Genomic DNA, 21,794 nt, shown 5'->3' with positions numbered 1-21,794 from the left:
TCTCTCTCTCTCCCTCTCTGCCGCACACACTCTCTCTCTCAAAATAAACTTAAAAAAAAAAAAAGCTATATGCTATATTTTATCACTGCAATTTGGGAGAGAGAATGTATTAGTTAAGAATCTGAATCATTTTTATGACTTCAATCAATTTTTTAATGCAACTGTCTTTTATCTTTTCATTTTTTCTTTCCTCTCTTTTATGTTAACCATGTTTTGAAGAAGTCTTTAACAAGAACATACTGTGTATAAAGAACTTTGTATAAATGCAGGATGAGGGAGGCAGAAGTAAGGGAGTGGGAAATGGGTCACACATTCTAAGCAATCCTCTCTCCTTAAGGATATTGTAGTCCTGAAGAGAAAATAAGACAACTACAGAAATACCACAGGGCAGGTAGAAAGTGAGACATGTGAGGTTTTATCAGATGTAAAAGAGAGGATTATCTCAATTTGGCTGAGTAGTAAAAAGGAAGAAAGTGAAATATATTAAGGAATGTATGTATATACATACACACAAATATATGTAAATATATGTGGATAAACATATATATATGGCAGTTATTGAGCTAGGTGGTTTACATACATGATTTAATTTCATATCATTTTTACTGTTTAGAACTTTCTTACTTACAATACCCATTTATCAGGAGTAGTAACTGAATCTTAGAGAGGATGAATAAACTTGGCAAGTTTCCTGATAGGAAGCAGCAAAATCCAGGATTGAACCCAGGTCTGTATGCCTCTAAAGACTGTTCATGGGGGGAGGGGGTAGCATCAGCTACTGTTTTTATTTTTGAAAATGGCTTACTGTATTTTTCAGAAATAGAAACTTTATGTATAGTCATTGTAAGATAGAAGAATTGTAATACATTGGGAAGGCAGGAAACAGACATCCAGGCATAGCATGGACATAAAATGGAAGCAGAGGAGAGAAATGATGAGCATTCAGGCTGCCTGGAATGGGGCTACCTGTGATTGATCCTAAGTTCTTAGACCAATAAATGCTTTGAAAGAGAGGGGGAAAAAAAGACAGCATTCAAATCTACACAAGGACCAAATCTGTGTCAATACATCTGCAGATTATTTCTAGAATCTCTCCATTTGACCTTGGTGTCCTGCTTTTCCTGAGCCCCTATTCTGGCTTTCCCAATGGCCTTTGCATTATGATACATTCACCAAATTCACAGAGGTGAACATAGCAAGTCCTAAGAATGCTGGTACCAATGTGTATCATTTCTTCTCAACACAAAATGTTTGAGTTCCTACTGCAGGTGGGCCTGCCCCAAAGATGTACATGCCAACATGAGTGAAATGGAGGCCAGGCCTCATAATTATATCTTACTTGGGCCTCTCTTAAATTTTCTGTCAAATTATGAGCTCCTTTCAAGTTCCTTTGTAATTTCTTGTAGTAAAGAAGACTGATTAAAATAATAGACCTGATGTCAGACATACCTGGGTTCATGTCCCAGTTCTACTCCTTGTGAATTGTGGAAACTTGATCATATAGACTTTCTGTGAACCTCAGTTTTCTTCTCTGTAGAATGGGGATAATAATAATAGCAGCTTATGATGACTTAATAAGGCAAGTTGAGTGCTTAGCATAATACCTGCCATCTATTAAGTGTTCAATAAATGGTTGCCAACAAATGAAGGATGATGAATGAGGGCCAGAAGGAAAAGTCACAACACAAGCCTTATCCTTGTATCTGAAAAATTGAGTTTTATAGATAAATAGCAATATTGGATTAATCACTGTCTCCATGAGCTTTTCGGTGGCTCATAACTATAATAACTATATGAGCCACAGCCTTAGGCTGCCTGCTCCTGAAAGCACCAGGATCATTCCTCACATGTCTGGGATGTGTTTAGTGCTCTCCTCAGTGTGACCTCTGACTAGTACCCAATCCCAAAGACCTTGAATGAATTTCTGCAACCCTCAAATGGTCTTCTTTCACAATGACTTGGTTGACATAGAAGAATGTTGGTGGTAGAAAGGGAGCTATGTGTCCTGAATGAGCAAGTAGTCATGAAGTAATTGGTGAGAAAACTCTTTCATTAGCTAGATTCTACAGGGAGCAAAATAAGTTAGGCCACACTAAAGTATATATCTTAATTTCAAATGGAAATTATAACCCACAGTGTGCAGCCTCTTACCCCTTGTTCTTGGGTACGAGTCTAGTATCCACAGGGTTCAGGTAGAAGGAGTCTATAGCATGGAAGGACTTTGCAGTCTGAAGTTGGTGCTTCAAAGGAACTACTTCTATCACCATAGGCTATAGGCAAGGGACCATTCCATTGTCTCTCTGACCTTGTCGCCTACCTTTCTTCCCTCTCTCACTCTGCCCTAGCCCTCATGACCAAGCTATTCTTGGGTCTGCAATTCAGGGCAATGCACTTCTTTCAAAATTTTATCTCTGGACCAGACCAAAGATCGAAGTACAGTATAACCTTGGATTGAGAGCAACTTGTCTGTGAGTGTTCTGCAAGACACAAGGAAACGTTTCTAATAAATTTTAACTTGATAAATGAGCGATGTCTTGCAATACAGGTAGTACATGATGCCAAACGTCACATGATCACAACTGAGCCAATGATTCTCTCTCTCTCTTTCTGCGGAATTGTGGGTTATCATCTCCCATGCTTAGATGCTTGGTCTCAGGCCACGGTGTTTGGCAGAAATCAGTGATTTTTCAGAACATTGGAAGGTGCCTACAACTGGCACTAGAGTATTTTTTGTCACTTCAAAGCACCTATGGACAGTCCTTTGCTTTTCCATACAGGAGTAAGCTTAGGAATGTTTTTTTCATTCTAGGCCAGGCTGCCTCCAGATACAGACCCTTTCCTCTGCTGCCTTATTGCCAGTTCCATTAAATGCAGTATATGACAAGAGTTTATTAATACTGTACTGTAGTCAACATCCATGTGAATGTATACAATGACCCCCATGTAGAAAAAGGTTGAAAAGAAAGGCAGTAAGAAGATGATTATGGTGGAAGTTAGTGAAATCACTGAGAAATATGAACAAGGTATGTGAGTGGCTGAAATTGCAAGATTTTATAAGTCTATATTGACCATTTGCACAGTATTGAAGAAGAAAGAAGAAATAAGGGGGCTAGATGCAGCAAAAGGAGTCACAAGAATATCAAAGCAATGGCCATATGTTCTGGAAGATATAGAAAAGTTGCTTCTGGTTTGGATAAACAAGAAGTAACTAGCAGGTGATACTGTGACCGAGAAATTTATCTGCAAGAAGGCAAAGGCCTGGTACAGCAACCTCATAAGTAAACTGCCACGTACAGCAACAGAAAATGAAGAAGTCTTCAAGGCAAACGGGATTGTTTGATAACTTTAAGAGGAGAAGTGGCATCCATAGTGTTGTGAGGCACAGAGAGGCTATGAGTTCGGACACTAAGCAGCTGAGGCATTCACTCCTAAGTTCCAAAAGATCATGGTTTCTGAATGTTACCTGCCAGAGCAAGTTTTTAACTGTGATGAGGTGGGGCTTTTTGGGAAAAAGATACCAAAGAGGACCTACATTACAGAAGCAGAGAATGCAATGCTCGGTCACAAATCCATGAAAGACCATCTCACCTTCATGTGTTATGCTAATGCAAGTGGGGATTTCAAAGTCAAGCCTTTGCTTGTGTATCATTCCAGGAATCCATGAGCCTTCAAGAAATGCAAGGTGCAGAAGAGCCAGTTAAACGTTATGTGGAGGTCCAACAGCAAAGCTTGGGTTACTCATATCTTATTTGTTAAGTGGATCAATGAGGTCTTCGATACTGCAGGGAAGAAATAGCTTTTAGAAAAGAGTCGGCCACTCAAAGCCTTGCTGGCTATGGATAATGCTCTTGCTCATCATCCAGGCTTTGAGGCTGACTTACTGGAGGAATTCGAGCTCATTAAGCTCAAATTCCTTCCTCCCAACATCACTCCAATCCTCCAGCCCATGGATCAGCAGGTCATTTTGAATTTCAAAAAGCTTTAAAGCAAAGCACTATTTCAGCGATTCTTCGAGGTGACTGAAGGAAAAAAACCTTACCCTCCGAGGGTTTTGGAAAAATTATTTCCATATTAGAAACTGCCTCAAGTTCACTGATAAAACCTAGGATGGGGTCACCAAGAGAACCCTGAATTCTGCTTGGAGAAAACTGGCCTGATTGCGTTCTTGGACATAACTTAGAGGGGCTTGCTCATGAACAGGAGCTGCCAGTTGTCAATGAAATTGTGTTCTTGGGGAAGACCATGGGACTGGAGGTGAATGAGGACAACATTGAAAAGCTGGTGGAGGAACATGGCCAGGAGCTGACCACCAACAAACTGATGGATCTGCATTGTGAGCAACAGCAAGAGGTTACAGAGGAGATCTCATCTGCAGAGGAGGAGATAAAGGTGGAGGAATCCCTCACTTCAAATGAGATTAGGGAGATGTGTAAAATGTGGGAAACAGTGCAAAATTTTGTAGAAAAGCACTACCCAATAAGGCTGTAACAGTGCAAGCGATGAATCTGTTTAACGACAATGCAATGTCACATTTCTGCAAAATCCTCAAAAGGAGGCAAAGCAAGTGTTATTGGATAGGTTCCTTGTTAAAGTTGTACAAAAAGAAAAAGATCCATTGACCCAATAGATAGCAATGATTCCGTCAGCGATAGTGAAAGCTGTCCTACATAATTACCCTCCTCTCTCTAGTCTCTCTCACACCAGCCACAAAGGTTTTCAAACATAAGTGCAGGTTAATTTGTTTATTTTTCTTTATATTTTGTATTTTCTTTATTATTTTATGTTATATGACAATATTATAATAATTTTATATGAATATTTTTGGGTTGTGCAATGAATCTGAGTTTTCATTATTTCTTATGGGGAAATTCACATTAATATACAAGTGCTTTGGATTATAAGACTGTTTCTGGAACAAATTATGCTCCCAAACCAAGTGAGCTGTATTTAGTTAAGGCCCATGTTCACATTACATTACTTGTACTTGTTATAAACTGGTGTAGGGATACCTGGGTGGCTCAGTTGGTTGAGTGTCTAATTCTAGATTTCAGCTCAGGTCATGATCCTAGATGGTGGGCTCCACGCTTAGTGTGCAGCCTGCTGAAGATTATCTCTCTCTCTCTCCCTTTCTCTTCTCTCTCTGTCTCTCTCTCTTTGGGCACCAGGACGTTCAGTCTGTTGAGCATCCGACATTGACATTGAACTTGCTGCTGCCAGAGCAGAGCCTGCTTTGGATCCTCTGTCCCCCTCTCTCTGCCCATTCCCCGCTAATGCATGCATGCCCTCTCTCAAAAATAAATACTAAAAAAAAAAAAAAAAAAGTCTCTCTCTCTCTCTCTCTCTCTCTCTCTCTCGCCCCCTCTGCCTACTCTCTATCTCATGCTCTCTATCTAAAAATGAAAAAAAGATGGGGCGCCTGGGTGGCGCAGTCGGTTAAGCGTCCGACTTCAGCCAGGTCACAATCTCGCGGTCCTTGAGTTCGAGCCCCGCGTCGGGCTCTGGGCTGATGGCTCAGAGCCTGGAGCCTGTTTCCGATTCTGTGTCTCCCTTTCTCTCTGCCCCTCCCCCGTTCATGCTCTGTCTCTCTCTGTCCCCAAAAAAATAAATAAACGTTGAAAAAAATTTTAAAAAAATAAAATAAAATAAAAATGAAAAAAAGAATTTTAAATAAAAATAAATAAATAAATTGGTCTGATGCCTTCTTAATTAACTTGAATGCTATCTTACAAACTTATTTAGATGAGCCATCATAAAGAAATTCTCAAAACTTTCTAAGGAAATAGATATTTATCAAATTATAAAAATAATATAATCTATTTTAATTTTAAATTAAGTATTCAACAGGTATTATCATGTTAAAAACTATAAAATGATATACATGGAGGGGCGCCTGGGTGGCTCAGTCGGTTAACCGTCCGACTTCAGCTCAGGTCATGATCTCGCGGTCCATGAGTTCCAGCCCCACATTGGGCTCTGTGCTGACTGCTCAGGGCCTGGAGCCTGTTTCAGATTCTGTGTCTCCCTCTCTCTCTCTGACCCTCCCCCGTTCATGCTCTGCCTCTCTCTGTCTCAAAAATAAATAAACGTTAAAAAATTTTTTAAAAATTATATACATGGGCAATATATAGTCTGGTTGTTTCCTCTGAACTCTACAGTCTTGCTATGTGTACCCAGTTCCCATTTCAACATCACCAATCAATTCCTTCACCTCTATTACTAGTTTCTTCTGTGTTCTCCCAGAATTCTAATATACATATATATGCATACACTTACATATTGGAACTATAGAATGGTTGCTACACTTACTTTTTTTTGACAATGAAACTTTAAAAAAAATTTTTTAAGTTTTATGTATTTATTTTGAGAGAGACAAAGACATCATGAGTGAGAATGGGGCAGAGAGACAGAGAGAGAGAGAGAATCCCAATCAGGCTCTGTGCTGCCTGTGCAGGGCCCCGTGCAGGTCTTGAACTCACAAAACAAGATCAGGACCTTAGCCAAAATCAAGACTTGGACGCTTAACCGACTGAGCTACCCAGGTGCCACCAAACATTTTTTTTAATAGGATAAAATTCTTTATTTTTTTTTAAGTTTATTGATTTTTGAGAGAAAGTGAGTGGGGGAGGGGCAGGGAGCTGAGGAGAGAGAGAATCCCAAGCAGGCTCCATGCTGTCAGCGCAGAGCCCAACGCAGGGCTCAGTCTCACAAACATTAGATCACAACCTGAGCTGAAATCAAGAGTTGGGCTCACAACCCACTGAGCCACTCAAGGGCGCCAACAATGAAAATTGTTTAAATTACAAACTCAATTCCTTGAGTATATTTCAAAAGATGTAATATTTTTCTTCATTATAAATTTAAAAAGTTAGAAATTAACTTCAAATAAATAAGGAAATAGCAAACAAATTACTTTAAAAGTCACAATCATATATGCATTGTATCCTAGAAAAGAGGGACAAGTCAGGTTCCACTCACTTTCATGAGTTTCATCAAATACTGGACCTATTCAAGGGTGGAGAGAAAAGGCAAATTTCAAAAAGTAGAGTATGTTATTAAATGAGGCATTTGCAATATGCTTTCTTAAGAGCATCAGGTGAAGCCTATGTTTTCTAAACTAAATCTAGGAAGTAGAATCAATCTGTCCTCTAAGTCTGCTCACTGGTTAATGAATGAAAAAACAAGATTTAAAAACGACAACAAGACACCGGACACACTGCCAAAAAAGAAAAGTTAAACACTAAGATGTCCCAGATTATTCTCCAGATACAAACCAGTGGGCAGTTTCAAAAACTGGAGCCAAGAATTAGTCTGTTAAAAAGTCATCATGAGCACACATTACTTTTTTTTTTTTTTTTAATTTTTTTTTTCAACGTTTATTTATTTTTGGGACATAGAGAGACAGAGCATGAACGGGGGAGGGGCAGAGAGAAAGGGAGACACAGAATCGGAAACAGGCTCCAGGCTCCGAGCCATCAGCCCAGAGCCTGACGCGGGGCTCGAACTCACGGACCGTGAGATCGTGACCTGGCTGAAGTCGGACGCTTAACCAACTGCGCCACCCAGGCGCCCCAAGCACACCTTACTTTTAAACATACAAATTTTTTGTAGTAATAAAAACCAAAACTAATTCTAATCACTTTTCTGACATTACTCAACTATAACTAGTCTTTAAACTGAATTGGGAGGAGGAAGCAGGCCACACCTCTTGGGCCTTGGACCTTTTCCCTCACACAAGTGCATATGGGTGAGTCCAGAGCATTTGTCATGATTGCTGTCAAGCAAGGCTGAGAGATTCACCTGGTAAAGAAAAATGAACCTGTTTAGATAAGGTAGTTTCTTACACAGACAACAATACTAAGATCAGCAAAGGTGCCAATTCACTGTGTCCCTTGCCCCATCGGATGCCAAAACAGAAGACGTCAGATAACAATGCAGCATGGGCAATGGGGAGCTCCGTTTCTGATAAGCCAATGTCATACTCAGCAGTTTGGAGTATTATAGTATATGTCTATACCCTATAGCATACATCTACCCTGAAGTAGGGGGAAGAGGGGAATTTCGAGGCAGAAACACTTATATCTCACTAGAACCTGGAAGGTAATGAGAAATTGTCTCATCACAGCCTCAAGGGAAGATAAAGAGGTGGGTGAGAAATGGCCATGTTCCTCACAAGCCTGCCATTCTCTCCTGTTACGGGGCACTCTACCAAAACTTAAATGAACAGAGCATAAGCCTTGTCTATGGTCTTGTCTGAATGAATACACAAAAGGACACTTGCACGGAGCAGTTACCATATAACTCTACTTCCTAACCTTTCACATCACCAACCAAGCTCTTTTTACAATATAGGCCACCCCACCAGATATCCTAATAGGCAATGTAGATTCAACAATCAGTTAAATTCAGAGCAGGTGCAATAGTATGTAAATAGGATGAGGTTAAAGGAAATCCAATCAATGTCCAGAAAGTTGATCTTATTCTGTTGTCTTGAGTGCAGACTGTTAACTCCTGGAGTCAGAAGCTACTGGGACGTTTCTGAAAGTTCTTAGATTAATATTTCCCACTGGCCATCCATCACGTTGAGGCTGGTAGTGGCCATCTCCATTAAATTGGCCAGATATGGGGTGCCTGGGTGGCTTAGCCAGTTAAGCATCTGACTCTTGATTCCAGCTCAGGTCATGATCTCATAGTTCATGAGATAGAGCCCCTCCTGGGGATCTGTGCTGACAGTGCAGAACCTTCTTGGGATTCCCTCTCTCTCTCTCTCTCTCTCTCTGCCCCTCCCCTGCTCATGTGCACACACGCAACATACTGTCTCAAAATAAATAAACATATTTTTAAAATAATAAAATAAATTGGCCAGCTGCTCTGTAGACAAGAACTGAGAGAGATTAATTATTCCTTGCTAACCCCAAGTCTCCCCAGCAGCCAAGATTGTTGTTGTGCTGCTATAGCCATATGCTCAGTATTAGTCCCCACAGCAATAATGTCACCCTTTTACCAGTGCTCCCATGTCTCACTCACACCATATGTCCAGAATCATTTCCAGGTGGCTCAGCAGTTTCTTTCTTGTCCAACATGTAACACCCTAGAACACCTCCCATCCTCTGGGCCAGACTAGGAGCACTTTAGAGTTGTCATTCCATATCCATGATCATTATCATCATCCATAACAGTCCAAATCCAGGAAACTTAGTTTGGGAGCAAAACAAAACACCAAGTTAGATTCTTCCACTCCCTGGCTCTTCTTTTATATTCACAAACCCCAGTACCCCAGTTTCCCAGGAAGTAGACATGGAAGCGGCGGGGGGTGGAGGGGGGGACGAAGAATAAGAGGATTAATTACATAGTCCATTTGCCAAGACCAGTGCCCCAGATTATGTGTCCTTGAGTTCCACTTGCTACTTAAGTGTGTAGTTAGCAGTTTGGGCATGTGTGCCAGGCTTCCTTGGTCTCAGGTGCTAAAATCACAACAGCTTATTTTCACGCCCAGTCTTGACTTGTAAATGGATTGCGATTCCCTCTGTGATAGTATATCCATGTGGCTACAGTCCTTACTTGGGAAGTTCAGGCCAAATCAGCTTGTTGATTGCATTTCTGTTTATCCTCCAACAGTCCTTTCCCATAGGCATCCACATGGGTTGTGAACAGAAGGCATGGGTCTTGTGCATTCTTCTGCCATAATGTTTGTCCCCACCAAGTCTGAGACTTGATCATCTAATTTTCCTACTGCCATGTCCCAGACTATACTGCAAGCCTACTGACTAATGTCATGAGTCAATGAAAACGTAACATTTGGGAGGTGTTTTTAGAGCAAGCACCACAACTCACATCTATACCCAATGAGCAGAGTTCCCTTTTCCATGCATAGTTTTCATTTTTTTCTCATTTGTTTATTTATATTTGGAGAAAGGGACAGGCAACATGAACAGTGGAGGGACAGAGAAAGAGACAGAGAGAATCCCAAGTAAGATCCACACTGTCAGAGCATAGCCCAATGCGGGGCTTGAACTCACAAACCGCAAGATCATGACCTGAGTTGAAACCAAAAGTCATACACTTAACTGACTGAGCCACCCAGGCGCCCCTCATTAGTTTTCTTTAGAGCTGCACAACTACAATGTCATAGTACAATCCTGTTGGGGTGGGGGAGACCCAAACTACCCACCAGATTCAAATGACTCACCAGGAGAATGGAAAACACTCACCATGTAGTTAGTCATACTCACAGCTAAACTTGTATCTTTTTTTGAAAGGATACAAAAAAAAAGTCAGCAAATGGAAAAGGCACATGGGGCAAAGTCTGGAGGAAATCACGCATAAGCTTCCAAAAGTCCTCTCCCAGCACAGTCACACAGGACATGCTTATTTCCGCCATCAACAAGTTGTGACAACACATATGAAATGTTGTCTACGAGGGAAGCTCATTAGACACTCCATGCCCAAGGTTTTTATTGGGGGCTGGTCATGTAGGCACCCTGCCTAAAGATTCCCAGAAGGAAAGTAGGTATTCAGCATAAACCACATTGGTTGCACAGACATTTTAGGTACAGTAAGTCATTCTTATCAGCTCTGCAAATAACGGGAACCCTCCCAAATCACAATTCTCAGACAACTAGCCTAAGGCCAACCTTGTAAGCAGGACTTGCTAAGAATAAGCAGGCTTTGGCCCTTGGCCAAGGCATCTTTACAGCAAAAGTATCTCAAGTAGGACCTTGAGAGCAACCTGCAATATTGACCTCAATTATGCCCTAAATTTAGGGGTCCTTTACTAAGTCAATTGAAATAAATAAACCATATATATATCTGAGAAAGCCAAATGGCTTCATCCTTGAGTTTCTATTTTTAAAACTTTTTATTTTTTTTTTAACTTGGCCCAAGGCATCAATTCAGGCACAGCCAGTAAATTGAAGCTGACCTGAAAGTCTTCCGGGGCTGAGGCATTGCATGATAGGCAAGGGCACACAGACAAGAAGTACAGTCTCAGAGGGTGCATGTGGTATGCATGGAAGCAAGGGGTTTTCCACTCCTGTGGCATGCCCAGCAGGACATACATCAGCCAGGCAATACAGGTTAACAGGGCACCCAGTGTGGCCTTCCACTATGGGGCCTCCCACCCTAGGTTCTTAGTCTAGTACAAATTGTGCAGTTCAGTCTATGGTTTCAAGAGGGACTACTTGAGGCAGTCAGTTCCAAACAGTTTTATATGTCTATAACATCAGTTCAATCATGTGGACATCAGTAGGTATTTTGCAGGAAAGTGCTGGTATTGGGGTCACCCCCTGCCATCTCATGGTCAGTGCTAGTCAGGTTTGAGGCTAGGCTCAACAAGTGAGAATTCAAAGTGCTTACAGCTTGAAAAGGCACACAGTGAGTTTTCCTTTAGGAAGAGGGCAAAGCTTGCAGGAACACTTCTGAAAAGCAAAAATCATTAATGCCCTTCCCCCTCCCCACACCCCAGATGCTGGGATTTTTTTTTTCTTCATCATTACAAACTATGTTGTGTCCTTTTTAGCGATCATAACATTTTTTTAATCACCCCCTACTCTCATCTAGATCTTTCATCTGGAAGCGTTGTATGCAAGAAACACAAAAGTATTTTCACAAAATCATTTTTATATAATTTAACTAGAAAGAACCAGAAAGACATCATATTCAGAATTGTCTAGAATGAAATTTTGAATTAAAAACAATTTTTTTCATGAGTTTACATAACTTCCCATCCTTTTGTCCTGATTGTTTATCTAAGGAGCAACCTAGAAAAGATCACTCCCTTTGTCGGCTCAGATCATGATCTCACGGCTTGTGAGTTCAAACACTGAGTTGAGCTCTGTGCTGACAGCTCCAGAGCCTGGAACCTGCTTCAGATTCTGTGTCTCCCTCTCTCTCTTCCTCTCCCCCACTCATGCTCTGTCTCTGTCTCTCTCTAAAACAAATAAGAAACATTAAAAAAATAAAAAATAATCAAACTGCCTTACCATGGTGTATGTACCTGGAGGAAGGTGAGGGAAGTCAGGCTATCAGATCACTGTTGCAAAATGCAACCAATCTGGAAAGCCAAAAACAACAAGTCAACAACAGTGAAACAGCCCTGAGATGGGGTCCAGGGTTTCATCTGTCAGTAATGGGTAGAGGGGTCACACTCACTGTGATGTGCCCAGTTTGCAGCTTTTGTAGGAATCAGAAGTTAGGATCACAATCAGTCTCTGCAGCAGAGATACGGTGCGGATCAGTAGCTCAATTTCAGATGGTCCCATCAGAAATAAGCCATTTTTAGGTCATGATCTTGCAGTCTGTGAGTTTGAGCCATGCATCAGGCTCTGTGCTGACAGCTCAGAGCCTGGAACCTGTTTCGGTTTCTGTGTCTCCCTCTCTCTCTCTGCACCTCCCCCAATCATTCTCTTTCTCTCTCTCTCTCCCTCTCTCAAAAATAAACAAACATTAGAAATAAGCCATTTTCTTTGGGTGTTTGTGACCCAGATGGTATAGACAGCATCCAAGATGTTTCCACAATGTAGCCCACATCTGGGCTGTCCCATCTGCAACTGTCCCAGCATCTGGGTTTTGATTTTTGAACAGGGAAATTTTGTCAGATTTTACGTTGGCAAACCGAGGGGTGGGGTTGAAACAGCCCTATCAAAAGTATCAGGTTTCAGCTTAGAGTCAGGTCTAGGTGATTAGCATTAGGGTACCAAAAGAGCCAGTGGCTCTTCTTCAGCAGTAGCAAAGCTGGGATGCTGCAAGGCTAGACTACTATGTACCAGGTCCAACTGCCAAGCAAGGCTTTGTTACACCCTTTTTATCTTATCAGGCTTAGAGTCCAAATACACCCACTCAAAAATATGCACAACACTTTGGAAAATGATCAGCTTTTATGGGTCAGAACATCTGATTTGACAAAAGCTCATCAGCATCTAAAACTCTGGTTTGTAAACTTCGTAAGTGTATTTCACCTGAAGAGTACCTCTCTTTTCATTCTTTTGCCTTTTCTCCAGAGGTTCCAATAGGCAAAAAAATATAGTAAATATCATCAGTTATGGAGATTTACTTGGGTTTTGATACTTAAAATTTTTTATTTCAACCCACCCACCAGTGGCAAAAAAGCAAGGTTTTTTGCAGGTTTCCTTGATTGGGATGATCCCTCTAGCACTTATGAAATTATAAGCATAACATTTTACATCAATTTTTATTCTATACTCAGATGCAATAGCCACAAAACACAAATTTCCTTTTTTTAAAAAATATAACTTATTCTCAAGTTAGCTAACATACAGTGTATATACAGTGTGCTCTTGGCTTCAGGAGTAGATTCCCATGATTCATCATCTACATACAGCACCCAGTGCTCATCCCACCTCAATGCCCATCGCCCATTTCCCCTCTCCCCTGTTGCCCCATCAACCAGTTTTTTCTCTGTATTTAAGAGTCTCTTATGGTTTGCCTCCCTCTCTGTTTGACACTATTTTTTCCCCTTCCCTCCCCCATGGTGTTCTGCTAAGTTTCTCAAATTCCACATCTGAGTGAAAACATATGATATTTGTCTTTCTCTGACTTATCTCACTTAGCATAATACCCTCCAGTTCCATATCCATGTCGTTGTAAATGGCAAGATTTCATTCTCATTGCCAAGTAGTATTCCATTGTACATATAAACCACATCTTCTTCTTTATTGATTCATCAGTTGATGGACATTTGGGCTCTTTCCATAATTTGGCTATTATTGAAAGCACTGCTATAAACATAGTGGTACATGTGCCCCTATGAATCGGCACTCCTGTATCTTTTCGATAAATTCCTAGTAGTGCTATTGCTGGGTCATATGATAGCTCTATTTTTAATTTTATGAGGAACTTCCACAGTTTTCCAGAGAGGCTGCACCAGTTTGCATTCCCACCAACAGTGCAAGAAAGTTGCCATTTCTCCACATCCTCACCAACATCTGTTGTTTCCAGAGTTGTTAATTTTAGCCACTCTGATTGGTGTGAGGTGGTATCTCAGTGTGGTTTTGATTTGTATTTCCCTGATGATGAGTGATGTTGAGCATCTTTTCATGTGTCTGTTGGCCATCTGGATGTCTTCTTTGGAAAAGCATCTATTTATGTCTTCTGCCCATTTCTTCATGGGATTATTTGTTTTTCAGGTATTGGGTTTGGTAAGTTCTTTATAGATTTTGGATACTAACCCTTTATCTGGTATGTCATTTGAAAATATCTTCTCCCAATCCGTTGGTTGCCTTTTAGTTTTGTTGATTGTTTCTTTTGCAGTACAAAACCTTTTATCTTGATAAGGTCCCAATAGTTCATTTTTGCTTTTATTTCCCTTGGCTTTGGAGACATGTCGAGTAAGAAGTTGCTGGGGCTGAGGTCAAAGAGGTTGTTCTCTAGGGTTTTTATGGTTTCCTGTCTCACATTTAGGTCTTTCATTCATTTTTAGTTTATTTTTGTGCATGGTGTAAGAAAGTGGTCTGGTTTCACTCTTCTGCATGTTGCTGAATGTTCTGCATGTTCTGCATGTTCTCCCAGCACCATTTGCTAAAGAGACTGTCCTTTTTCCATTGGATACTCTTTCCTGCTTTGTAAAAGATTAGTTGGCCATACATTTGTGGGTCCAATTCTGGGTTCTCTGTTCTATTCCCCTGTTCTATGTGTCTGTTTTTGTGCTGATACCATACTGTCTTGATGATTATAGTTTTGTAGTAGAGGCTGAAGTCCAGGATAACACAAAGCTTTTTTTTTTTTTTAAATATGCCCCCCACCCTTTTAAATGAAATTTTTTCCAACCTTCTACCAGTGAACTTAAAATTTAGGGTTAACATTACAGGTACCAAGGAAGAATCAGCTAGAATGGAGATGGAAGGTATGACTAATATAATAGTGATAGCAACTAAGCTGAAGAAACGGCTGAAGTGTTCTTTTTCCCTCCCGACTCCCCTCTGGTTTGCTTTACTCCAGCCCTAGGAATTGATCTAACATTTTTTCCTCCCACTTGGAGAAACACCAAACTTTTAATATTTTTGGCCTACCTAGGCTCACCTTTGGTAATTTTCCACTCCCACCTAGAGGAGAGAACAAAAAACAAAAAGGTGTCATCAAATTGCACCTTTTCCCCCCCTCGCTTTAGTTAGCACAGCAAAAAACACTCAGGAGATCCAGCTTGCTGGATCTAAGTGGGAGGATTATCCTGGATTATCCATGTTGGCCCTACATGTAATTACAAGTATCCTTAGAAAATGAGAGGAGGGAGATTTGACTAGAAAAGGAAGTAGAAGATATGATGAAGGAAGCAAGAGGTTGGAATGATTGTGAGGAAGGGGTCATGAGCCCAAGAATGAGGAGACTGCAAAAACTGGAAAAGCCAAGGAAACAGATACTCCCTTAGAGCCTCTGGAGGGTGTACGGCCCTTCCAACATCTTGATTTCAGCCTACTGAAATCCATTTTCAACTTATTGCTCTCAGAACTGTAAGGCAATAAATTTGGGTTATTTTAAGCCACAACTCAGTTTGGCTTAAACAAATTACTAAGTTTGTGGTAATTTCTTATAGCAACAACAGGAAACGAATACACTGAGTTTACTTCTTTCCCAGATATATCATTTCCATTTTATAATGCATGATTACTAGGCAATACTCATTTTGTTGGTGTTTTCATTTTTACTTCATTCCAGAATGGGCATGTCAGAATATAACAACACCTGCTATGGCTTAGTTAGCTTCTCAGTGTCCACCCACACTCAGTAACAAGCCAATAACTGCCCCTCAAATGGAGCATACCAGGCAGCAGTTTCAAGCAAATGCTGTGTCAAAAACCCAAGTGGACACTACTGCCTAGTGTCACAGGCTCCAGGCTACATAACTGTTAATCACTGACACATATAGCTCAAAAGGCAAATTAGAACAAAGCAGTCCAAGCTGAAGGGCAGTCTGTACATTCTGCTGGGTAGTTTCACTACAGTGATCTCCTCATTCACTCTCTTCCCTTCACTCAGCATTCTGTACTGCTCTACTAGTGTCATATAACTAGGCTGAAAGATCCAGCATGCACCTACTTATATACTCGTCCCACGAGTGCTGTTTTATTTGTGGCATTTCCCCAATGGGAACATTCCTTACAATCGAGAGAAATATTATACATACACACCTGTTCCCACAGTATATTCAGAGGTATCAGTTACAACTACTTGGGTGTGTGAATTGTTTTCTGAATAAAACCTAACATAGATAAGTTTCAATGGCCATAATGGTATGAACTCTTTCACCGCAGATAAGCAAGTCAACTCCTGGCAGGTCTTACAAGTCTGGCATGACATGGTAGCTTCATAAGAACCATACAGTCCTTCACTTTGTGAGAGGCATCATTTTTTCTTCGACTGCAAGAAGGCAGTGTGGAAAATTCACTCACACAGTCCCCAAACGTTACTTGTTAAGAAGGCCTTGAGTTTTGTAAGGGTTTATTAGTCACATGTGTGGGCAAGCATCTGCTAGTATCACAGAGACAAAACTTTTGATTTGTCAACAGGCATTATTTACACAGTGGAAACTTTGAATATCAGAAATTTTTTCTCTAACACTTTATAAGCATTCATACTACAATAAAGTAGCATATCATTCAAATTATACATTTTCACAATGATACAGTGAATTGGCTCAGAGCCCTCACTCGTGTCACTTAATCCAACACACAGTCTATTAACAGGTATGGCAGTGGGAGGAGGCTCTTTCCTCACTCTTGTCCACCACTTAGACAAAAGCATACACTACCAGATCACAGGGAGTCTTATGATATGGCCCAAGAGGCTCTTTCTTCCAAAAAGACTTCCTAACCTTAGAAGCCCCAGGTTGGATGCCAAATGTGTCAAGTAAGGCTGACAGGATGTAAGGTCATTAGAGAACTAGCATAGAGTGGTTCCTCCTACAACTGCAAAAATATATTTTAATTTTTAATTTTATTTAAATGTTGCTTTTAGTCTAATGATAATGGTGCAGAAAGTGGTCTGGAGGTATGTTCAGACCAGTACTCACCTGCAGCTATTCTGTAGTTCTAGAGGCTCCAAGGCAGCTAACAGTGCTTTGTCAAACACATCCTTTAGGTTTTTCTGTGTGAATACAGAATACTCCACGTATTTCACGGCGTTCAGGTCACAGACCAACATTTCAGCAGTGTCATGAGAGGTGTCTATGTATCTTTGGCAAGCTTTTCAATAATCGAGAATCACATTTCTGAGATCAATTTTGGTTTCAACAAACTAGAAGTCTTCAGACAATGGAGAATTATCTTAGGTACCCACTTTTCTCTCATATTTTCAGACGAGGGTACTAACTAAAAAAGAAACTAGAAATATGTCTGTTTGTGAATAGCAGAGGGGTTATTCTGTCAAATTTTTCTTGCCTCTGCGATCAAAAAGTCCAAACATGTATGGCTCCCATCAATCACAACTGTGACTGCATAGTTGTCAAAAACCATTGAACATATTCAGACATTAAACTGTTGGATAGGATATCAAGACTTATCTTACCAATAGCACCATCCCTCACAACACAATTGTCTGCATTGCTGAAATATTTTTTAATCCACCTGAAATATTCCAAATTTAATTTTGAACTCAGATTCTCCACCAGACTTTAAGGACCTTGGTGTTTAATCATCCTAAAATTTGCCTCGTAGAAAAGGAGGTGGAAGAAGGGATTAGGCCCAGGAAGCTCTCATGCTTGTGGTGGTGCCAATGCCATGAGACCATGTGCCAATGCCAAAAAGCACTGCAAAAAAGTCTTCAATAGTAGAAGGGGTAATGGTCAGCCAGAGGCTCACTCCACCAGACAACAGGAATAGAGGACACGGTGGAAACTGCCCTATGGTCTCTGCCTTCCCTAGCTCTGACACTTCCAGAATCTGGTATTCAGAAACTGTTCTGAGGTCTTTTCTTACACCTCCATCCCACCCATCACAGCCGGACAGCAATTTTCTGGAAGGGCAGGTCAAGACTGTAGCTAAAAAGGCGAGTGGGCCTTTTTTAAAAATTATTTTAATGTTTATTTATTTTTGAGAGCGAGAGAGAGGGAGACAGACAGACTGTGAACAGGGGAAGGGCAGGGAGAGAGAGACACAGAATCTGAAGCAGTCTCCAGGCTCTGAGCTGTCAGCACAGACCCCAATGCTGGACTCAAACCCACAAACTGCAAGATCATGACCTGAGCTGAAGTCGGATGCTTAACTGACTGAGCCACCCAGGTGCCCCTTGAAATGGAGCATTCAGCTGAGCCAACCTGTACTTCTGACCTACAGAACTAGGAGGTAGTAAATGTGTATTGTTTTAAAACAAATAAAAGTAAAAAGGCGAGTGAGTTACAGAGGCAGTAAAAAGGCTGTCAGTTACAGAGACATTCCCCAAGAAGCCAGTGTACTCGCAGGGCCAGTAAAGGTACCAAAGGATGTACTGCTGGACCGTCAACCGCAGCGGTGAGCACCAGCCCCACTTGGAGCCGCGTGAACCTCCATGGCCTAGAGGGTTCCTGTCACGTTCCTCCCTCCAACTCCAAGCTGCGCACTTCACTTGGGCAAGCGCCGCCTTCTCGTAACTTCCGGCCCCCTGAGGCCTAGGAAGTCTTGGCTCTGGGAGGCTGAGGAGAGAGCGGAGAGAGGACAGGAACCGACGCGAAGGGGGCGGCCGGACGCAGCCCACCCCCCTGACTCCCCGCCGTTGGGCACAACCAGACTACAGTCCCTGCGTCTACCTGGCCTATCGGCCTATCGCAAGCAGATGGGGAGAGTGGGGGCGCCAGAGGCTGCGACGTCAGAGCCGTCGTCGTGGGCGGAGCCGCGGCGACAGAGCCTGGAGCTCGGCGTCTCTTATGGCGTCGCCTTGTCGCCTTCCACTTACGGTCTTCTTGCCAGGGAAGACCTGGGTTCTGCCATCCCCTTACCCCCGACTTTGTAGCAAAGGCCTCCGTTCGCGAAATTGCTCTGAATTTGCGCCAGTAACGCGAGACCTCGGAGAACGTCCCGCACCCACTGGTGGAGATTTTAGAGGGCGAGGCACGAATGGGAAATGGGGACTCCAGGTTTGTCAGGAGCACGGCGGCTGAACCAACTTCGGCCTGCATTGGCAGAACTAGAACTGTGGGGGCCTCCTGGTCACGGACGATTTACAGCCACCTGTTGTAGCTGAGCATTAAGCTCTGCCCAATCCAAGGTATCCAAAAGACCCGCGCAGACCTTTAGCGGACTGAAACACTTCTTTAAAGAATTTTCATTGTTGCAGCTGGGTCTCGCTGGGGCTTTGACCCAGCCATCTTTCATTAGGTCACTCCATGTACTTTTCAGTGGGTTTGGTCAGAGACCAATTGCTTCGTTTTTATTGAAAATTATGTTACACGTTGACTGGCATGTCCTCTTGATGTCAGCTTCTTGAGTAATTAAGGGTCTTGGTGGTCTCAATCCTAGGCAAGTGCTCCTAACACAGGTTTGCCAGATTTACTTGGTTGTAAAGACATTGTGGAAATATAACTAAATCAAAAATAGTGGGATATTAGAAGTAAAAAATATGGTTTGCTCTCTACTCTTCTCACACTTAGAAAATTTCTGAGATGTGCCCTCCTTCTGTGCTTAATTGGGTGTATTATTTAGTAAGGTGTAGAAGACCCCCATCTCATTAGGGGTTAAGGTGACATGGTAGAACTTATATAGGGCTTGTGATTTGCCAGATACTGTTCTAGGTGCTCTGCAGGTATTAGCACCTTTTATCTTCAGTGAAGTATTATCCAGTGAAGTACATGCTATTATTCCCAATTTACAGACAGATTGTTGCCTGGTGAGATTAATTTGCTCACAGTCACATGGAGCCAGCGTCTGCCCTTTTAAGTAGTATTCTTTACGCTTGGTGTAATGGGAAATGACTGGAAGTCTGGGGGCCTATTCCAGACCCATCCCCACTATTTACCAGTTGTGTAATGTTTATAAGTTACAACTGCTCAACTAAGTATAACGGAGTCTCAGTTTTTTCACCTTAAGACCGAAGGTGCTAAATCAGTTGTGTTGACCTCCCTGAGTTGTTATGCACTCCAAACACAATGTTTTTTTAAAATGGGAGCATTTTTAAAGCTATAAAACGCTATATAAAATATGTTACATTGTACTTGTTTCACAGTCTTGACTATTGAAGTAGGCCACTTAGGAATACTGACTAAATTATAATCCAAACAACTGCAATATATCCCTGAAGTAGAATTACCATTAAATTTGGATTGTAATTAATATTATTGTCAGAATAATTCATTTAGTTCTGATAATGAACTACAGTTGCAAGGTAGCTGTGATCCTTTTGAAACCTTTATGTGAATGAATTACCTTTGAAATTACCTCAGAGACACTACTTGTAAAAAATGAGTTTCTCAAAAAAAAAAAACAAAACCAAAGCTTTTGGGGGCATCCCTGACATAGTTGATAGAACAGGTGACTCTTGATCTGGAGGTTTTAAGTTCAAGCCCCACATTGACCATTAAAAAAAAAAGTTTTGAGGTGCCTGGGTGGTCAGGTAAGCATCCAACTTAGTCTCAGATCATGATCTCTCAGTTAGTGGGTTCAAGTCCCACATCGGACTATGCGCTGACATCTCAGAGCCTGGAGCCTGCTTTGGATTCTGTGTATCTCTCTCTCCCCCTCCCCTTCTCACGCTCTATCTCCCTCTCAAAAATAAACATTAAATTTTATTTTAATTTTTTTAAATGAGTTTTTCAGCGTGCCTTGGGTGGCTTGGTCAGTTGCTGATTGAGTGATTTGTTTTTAATGTTTTGTGTGTGTGTGTGTGTGTGTGTGTGTGTGTGTGTGTGTGTGTGGTTTTTTTTTTTTTAGAGAGCCTGAATGTGAGTGGGGGAGGGGCAGAACGAGAGGAAGACACAGATCCTGAAGCAGGCTCCAGGCTCTGAGCTGTCAGCATAAATAGCCCAACATGGGGCTTGGACCCACCATGAGGTCATGACTTGAGCCAAAGTCAAAGTCAAAGCCGCTTAACCCACTGAGCCACCCCAGGGGGTCCCTAAGTGTCTGACTCTTGATCTCAGCTCAGGTAGTGATCTCATGGGCTCTGTGCTGATGGTGTGGAGCCTGCTTGGGATTCTGTCTCTCCTTCTCTTTGAACCTCCCCTGCCTGTGCTCTCATCCACTCTCTCTCAAAATAAATAAACTTTTAAAAAATGAGTTCTTCGGGACACCTGGGTGGCTCAGTCAGTTGGGCATCCGACTTCAGCTCAGGTCATGATCTCAGTGTTTGTGGGGTTGAGCCTGACATCGGGCTCTGTGCTGACAGCTCAGAGCCTGGAGCCTCCTTTGGATTCTCTGTCTCCCTCTCTCTCTGCCCCTCCCCCACTCATGCACACACATGCTCTCTCTCAAAAATATACATTTAAAAATAAGTAAGTAAATAAATGAGCTTTTCAATTGCTCATAATACTAATAGCAAATTACATAATCAGTTTTTGATGTTCTGAAGTCCATTGGACTCTAGAAAATATAGACATTGAAACAATAATAATTTATTTTCAAAAACTATTTTGGGGGCATCTGGGTGGTGCAATCAGTTAAGCATCTGGCTCTTGAGCTTAGCGCAGGTCATGATCTCCTAGTTCATTAGTTCGAGCTCCACATCGGGCTCTGCACTTATGGCACAGAGCCTGCTTGGGATTCTGTCTCTCCTCTCTGCCCCTTCCCCACTTGTGCAGGATTGTCTGTCCTTCTCTCTGCCCCTTTGCTCCTTGTGCACACTCTAAACAAATAAACAAACAAACATTAAGAAAAAAGGAA

General features: G+C 41.7%; 1 long non-coding RNA gene across 11 annotated transcripts in view; it reads right to left on the bottom strand.

Moving 5' to 3' along the window:
• LOC112870852 (uncharacterized) overlaps positions 1-21,794 on the bottom strand; it is a 56,554-nt gene that overhangs the window by 8,701 nt on the left and 26,059 nt on the right. For 2 of the 11 annotated variants that reach the window (XR_015243525.1, XR_015243526.1), the window contains one exon: positions 21,507-21,756. The exons of 1 other annotated variant lie outside the window; for it this stretch is intronic. This is a non-coding gene — a long non-coding RNA (uncharacterized LOC112870852). Of the gene's footprint in view, positions 1-1,449; positions 1,532-3,588; positions 3,780-10,208; positions 10,244-11,978; positions 12,050-15,033; positions 15,057-21,506; positions 21,757-21,794 lie in introns of those variants that run through there. 8 more of the 11 variants (XR_015243521.1, XR_015243520.1, XR_015243534.1 and 5 more) reach the window with 8 other exon arrangements.

This window comes from Puma concolor, chromosome D4, assembly GCF_028749965.1.
Source record: "Puma concolor isolate L17-30 chromosome D4, mPumCon1.1.hap2, whole genome shotgun sequence".
NCBI lineage: Eukaryota > Metazoa > Chordata > Mammalia > Carnivora > Felidae > Puma > Puma concolor.
The sequence above is the reverse complement of the archived record's forward strand: the minus strand, read 5'-3'. Positions and strand labels throughout refer to the sequence as shown.